Source organism: Euprymna scolopes, chromosome 1 (genome assembly GCF_053919585.1).
Source record: "Euprymna scolopes isolate OS-2025 chromosome 1, ASM5391958v1, whole genome shotgun sequence".
In the NCBI taxonomy this organism is placed as follows: Eukaryota; Metazoa; Mollusca; class Cephalopoda; order Sepiida; family Sepiolidae; genus Euprymna; species Euprymna scolopes.
In genome coordinates this window covers 44,717,140-44,723,914 of record NC_136482.1, presented here as the reverse complement: position 1 = coordinate 44,723,914, position 6,775 = coordinate 44,717,140, and positions in this window count along the sequence as shown.

Sequence of the window (6,775 nt, the reverse complement as noted above, 5' to 3'; positions counted from 1 at the left end):
AGAGTTTACTTAAGAGGGTGGTTCATTAATGCTATGACTAATCTTTTCCAGTGACTACGATCTTCACTCTTCCTGATCTACATTAATAATTTTCCAAGTCATTCGTAAACATTTATGCTGATGACACTACAATCTCTGGTAGCACATCAAAGACCGTAAACGACCAAGTTCTCTCTGATTCTCTCTCCTCTGATCTTGAGCATATGATACAATGGGGAAAAGGGTGGCTGGTTAATGTTAATGCATCTAAAACCCAGCTTCTATCTTTACACCGATGCCAATCTGGCATCGGTTGAAATGAATGGCTCTCATCTTGGGTAGGCTTCATTTTTTTACAAGCTTCTGGGCTTGACCTTTACTCTTGACCTGAAATGGAACACGTATATCAAATCCATTGCCAAGGTCGCTGGAAAAATGGTCGGATCCTTCTACAGCTCCAGTAAATATCTCACTCATGATGAAATTCTCTACCTATATAAAAGCCAGGTAAGGCCAATGATGGAGTACTGTTGCCACATCTTGACAGGAACTGCTAGAAGCAGCTTATCCTGCCATGACAGGGTTCAAAATAGACTTTGTAACTTAGTTGGGAATGCCCTTTTCTCTTCCCTGCAACCTTTTTCCCACAGAAGAGACGTTGTGAGCATGTCTCTGCTTTATCTTTATTTTCATGGCAAGTGCTCGTCTGAGCTTCAATCTATGGTCTCTCCTTGCCAAACTTTCACGAAAAACACTCGTCTAGCCAAAACCATAAAATCATAAATTTCCCACACTCTTTATCTGTGCCGTAACCTTAATGTAAATTCCATGAACAAAGCTGCTTTCTTAGAACTACACGCCTGTGGAACTCTCTTCCGATTGCTTGCTTTCCAGCTGACTACAATCTGATTTTCTTCAAGTCCAATGTAAACAAGTTCTTGATGAACAGATCCCCTAAGTAATCCAATTTACAAAATTCCAACTACTTATGTTTACTACACTATAATCGCATTGACTAATGTATACCCATTAACCCTTATTCTCGAGTGGCCTCCAGGCCTTGATAAGTCGTGATTCCTGTGTAAAAAAAAAAAAATCATAGGCTGCCACCCTGTTGGGTTGATGTCTTGTTTGGCATAAGACTTGTTTTCCTGCTGGTTTGGAGCGAGTTGCAAGCTCTCCATATTGAATATCGTAAGGATCCTTCCATAATCGGAACACCTGAAAGGACCAAGCCACCAGAGTCACTGTTTTGTGAGAAGAGTGAACATGCTCAGGATGTCTGTCTGATCAAAGGTGATATAGTCTGAAATGTGGCCCTGCCAGGTGATACTAGGATTCTCCTGACATTGTGTAGATAAAATGGTGTTGACTCTGTTCTCTTGGGAGTTGTAAGTCTACAAAATATGCATTCAATACCATTCCAAGATGTATGCTGAATGTTAAGGAATACAGAAGAAGGAATTGATTCTCTATTATTAGTAAGTGAGGATGTCAATGTATGGGCACGCCATTTTCAGGTGAATGGCCTGTATACATTGTTTTTATTTGTATGTATTGCATTATTAATTATTGAATCTACATGCTTGTTTTCTCCCTGTATGAGTGATAAAAGCATTATGTATCGACATAAAATGTCATAAAGAGATATACTTTATAAATCGATTTTCTGTATTTATTTCAACAGTGCTCAGAACAAGAGTAGAGCTAAGTAGTAGATTGGGAGAATATATTTATGGTAAGTAAAGTGAGTTAGAGACAATCGCCAGGACAGCAGTTCTGCTTTCTCCAATACCGTGCAACCTTTTCTAATGATTTTTCCATTGTGTTAGATTTATTTACATCTTTTCTCCCATAATGCCTGTTATAGAGCATTGTATCATCAACAAATATACCTATCTCGGACATATTATCAGGGAGGTCGTTTTTGAATATCAGGAATAATAATGGTCCAAGGATCGACCCCTGAGATACTCCCGCATTAATGTTATGCTGCTTGGATGTATGTCCATCAATGACAACCTGTGTGTTTTTATTGTCTAAGACGGATCTAATTATATTTAGTATACGTCCAGTTATAATGTACGATTTAATTTTCATTAGCAGCCCTTTGTACCAGCCTTTTCTGCCAGACTTTGTTAAAGGACTTGGTTGTTGCTCAGTGGAGGAATTACTGATTGTCCTTTATTCACTACACTAGTATAGATTTTTCAGAAATCACGAGTTTCTATCTTTGGCGATTCTATGCATTCCCTGATTACTTCAGCATGCTTTCTTTTGACTGTCACTATTTCTCTCTTACAATGGTTTCTAGCATCTATGAATTTTGCCTATTTGTATTTGACTTATGACGTACAAACTGGCAGAATTCATGCTGTCTTTGTGCAATGGCAACTGCACAATTTGTAGTGAACACTAGGGGTGAGTGGGGCTTGCTATAATATCGATCTAATGGTTTCCCAGTAAGTCCTGTTGTAGTATCTTGTGGTTTTTATGATTCCTCACCTTGAGGTTGGGATGTAAATGTGATGTCAACTGATACCACTAGGTGGTCTGCGTTTCCAAGTGGACTGTGAGTATTAGTCACACAATCCTCAGGTATTGTGGTGAGGAATAGGTCTAGAAGTGAAACCTGCTAAGGTTCACGATCTAGTAGGCCAGTTGGAAACATTACTGTCTATGTGAGGGAATGAGCTTTAGAGGAGCTATTAGTGAAGCGTCCAGCTGAATCTGTGTTACCTGAGAAACCAAGCCAATTTTTATGGTGGACATTAAAGTCACCAAACGCATGTATTTGGGCATTACTATCCAAGGTGACTAACGCAATGATGAAATTTTAGTCGAAAGCACATAAAAGCCCAGTCATCCGATTGAAGATTTTTCTCTCTAGTTTAAGGGAGGGTGCTATGAATATAGACACTAAGTGCATGCATACATCTATCCAAGTCCTTATGGCAAAGAGGGAGGTATCCTGTAATGTTAAAGTAGTTGGAGGGGATTGAAGAGTGTAAGTCTATTTCACTTAATGCTAAGATATCTGGGGAGTTTACTAAAAGGTAAGACTCTACATCATCTGTATTACCTCTAAGCCGATGGATATTTGTGAAAGTGAGTCTCAAGAGCGGAGGCAAATTGTTTTTTTTTTACATGGGGGTCACCAATTATCAAGGCCCGGAAGCCACTCGGGGATAAGGGTTATTGCGTGTACAGTAATCAATGGGATAGTATCGTAGTAATCATTAGTATTGGAGATTTGATAAAGTGTCTTACTATAGAGGGCAGTTCATCAGGAATTTGTTTATGTTGGACTTGAAGACATCCAAGTTGAAGTCAGGTAGGAAACAGGCAAACAGAACAGAGTTCCACAGGCGTGCACTTCTAAGAAAGAAGCTTTGTTCATAGAATCTACGTTTTGGTTTTGGCACAGTGAGAGAGAGGTTGCAGGGAAGAGAAAAGGGCATCCCCCACTAAGCCACAAAGTCTATTTTGTACTCTGTCAAGGCAGGATAGGCTGTTTTTAGCAGCTTCTGCCTAGATGTGGCAGCAGTACTCAATCCTTTGACGTACTTGGCTTTGGCTCAGGAAGAGAGTTGGGTCCAAAATGGGCTCCTGAGGGACTCTGGCATTAATACTGTGAGCTTCTGATTTCTGCCCACCAACCACTAGTCTTATGAACCTATCAGAGAGAAATGATTTCATAATTGAGAAAATATTTCCAGTTATGCTGTAGCTGGAAATCTTATGAAGTAGGCCTTTATGCCATATTTAGTGAAGGCCCTTGATATGTCAAGAGCAATTTCCCTAGAAATGAAGCCTTTGTCAAGAGATTCACTAATTCTATAAGATATAACCGTTAGCACATCTGCTGTAGATCTAGAAGAATAGAAACCATATTGCATGTCACTAAGAAGGTTATTTTTGCTGAGGTGGTTGACTACTTCTCTATGTAATATGGATTCCATCAGCTTACTCATGACATACAGGAGACTTATTGGTCTGTACTGAGAGGGAGATGACTTATCATCTGAATTCTTAAATACAGGGCATACTGATGAGGTTTTCTAGGGTGTTGGGAAGCAATTCTCCTTAAGGCAATTCTTAAACAGCTTTGTAAATATGGGGCCAAGTTCTGGTTGAAGCTTTTTCAGCATTATAATTGGAATGCCGTCAGAGCCAGTTGCTTTACTGGAATCAAGGTTCTTGATTACCTTGGTGACATCACGTACAAATATTTGTATGTTGCATAGCGTGTTGTCTGTTATAGGAGGAAATACGGGGAGTTGATGGCCTTCATTGCATAGGGTAGAATTAGTTGTGAAGTTCTTGGCAAATGTTTTGACCTTGTCTGATGCTGAAGAGATGATGACAGGTCAATTGATGATGGTTGGGATAGAACGCATGCTTCTGTTCAGGATCCTGTTTGCTATTTGCCTAAACAGGTGGGAACCAAGCCGCTGCTCAGCTACTTTGGATTTAACAGACTGAGCATATAGCTCTCTTGCATTTTTTATTGCTCTTTTACAGTGGTTGCTGGCAGTCATGAAGTACATCTATTATGTTGGTAGCTATGGAAAAAGTTATTTCTGTGCGCGATGGCAGCAAACATTCTGAGGCGAACCAGGGCCAGCTGTTAGGTTTTTCTTGGAATTCTTTGGATGGTATGAAGCGGACTATGCCTACAATTAACCATTCGGTCAGGTCTGATACTATAGAAGACATATCTTTTTTAAACACAGAATATAGAGGTAGATCAGATATAAATGTATGGAAGCTATCCCAGTCAGCCACAGAGTATCGATATACAGTACAGTTGAGAGGAATGTCTGAAGACTTATTACATTTCATTTTTATCTTAACTGATACTACTGAGAGGTCGGAGGATCCCAGAAGAGATAGAACTGAACATGAACATTTCTTAGGGGAAGTTGTGAGAAAAAGGTCTAGAAGGCTTGCATACTGACCGGTAGTATCGGGCATACGGATGGGTTCGTGAACAATCTGACTGAGGTCATAGGCAATGGAAAAATCAGGACAGAACCTCCCCTCATCATCGGTCTTATTTGAGTGGGTCAGCCATTCTGCATTATAGACATTGAAGTCACCACAAATGTGAATGTTAGCTGAAGGATGAGCAGACAGGATGTGGTCAATTTTCTCAGATATACTCTTAAAGATAATAACCCCACTGTTGTAGGGGCGATAGAGGGAAAATATAAATGTGATGGTGTAAGCAAATGCAACCCAGAAACACATATGAGGTAAATTAGGGTCTTCTCTGGAGATATCCCTACCACACAGAAAGCTATCTTTAATGTAGGCACATATTTCTATACCTATGGCGATCTTGAGGTTGGTGGTTGTCTGGTTTTATCATGATATTTGTTTGGGTTGTCATTTAATTATGTTTTTGTTTAATGTTAGGTTAGGGGGGAGTTTTGAGCAAAGTGGGCCTGTTTTGCTGCCAAGTATACACACACAGTGGTTCAGATATAGCAGCAGGGTCCCTTTCCATGCGCGACATGGCACTACAACTATCCTAATATTATACATCTGATGATAGAGCAGCCAGTCTAAGCCTTACCAAAGAGTTAGGGCTCCTGTACTGTCAGTTGGAAACAGCAGCAAGACAAACAGTCAATCAGTTACCCTCAACCTCTCAGACAAGACCGGCCCAAACAAATCTAGGGAGCACAAGTGACATGCAAGCAATTTTTTAAAGTTTCTGAGAGAAAGAGAGAAATTTAAATAGGGAATAGGGGAACAGAGTTAAATGCGATAGTCAGGAAATAAGGCCAAGCGCGGTGTACCTCTGGCCTGGCTAATAGGCAAAGAAGAAGTGTGAAAGCCAGAAATAGGAATCTACTCCTTAAGCAAGTTATGTTTGCAAGCCGGGAATTTGTTCGAGTCACCAGCTCCAGGAAGGTTGTCAACCATGATTGAGGAAGCCTTCCTCTCTGTTTTGTTATCAGTTTTCTTTCTCTTAAATGGATGATCTGACAAGATCTACGGGTCCATCACACTGATAGAGTTAACCATGTGCCTGATTTCTACACCAGGTATTTCTGTGCCCCCGCATGGATGAAGATATTGAGTATCTTACTTTAAAGTTTTTCTCTATTCTTCATAAATAAGTGCAGGATTGGAGATAGATTCCCCTCTAACATTTACAAGAAATTTTATCTTTCAAGTATTGTGAGAAAACTAATCTGCTCTAGCAACTAATTTGTTTTAAAATAAATGAATAGGATATTAATAATTATTTGTAAGAGAATATAAAGCAAAGAAAACAAAAGAAATGGTGGGACTAGATCTACATAAAGAGGTTCCACACAACACAGATATATAGATGCATTTAACTTCGAATGACCCATGTTGGTCTAGCTAAAAGACCAGTGTCTCCATGTGGAATGAATTGGGGTGCAAAGATTAGCATTTATTTTAAAGCAGTAAGAGCCAAATGCCTGCTTTGATTTTAATACTTCCTTCTTTTATTTAATTGAAACGGTGTAATTTTCGATTTCTGTATTAAAAATTTAAAGCATACAAACTCATTTACCAAAGGTGACGAATGCTAGAAAAGAGATGCGTATTTCCAATTTTTCTATACATATATTGCTAACTATTACTAATATATTACAAACAAATGACATGCGAGAAAAATCTGGGAAAATAGTTTCAAATAACACGGAATATAGAAATGGAATGTAATAATACAATAAAATAATTTAATTTTTTAGCAATATCTATTTTAAAGGCAGATTAAGGGATGGTTAAAATTTTAATTAGATTTAAAGCT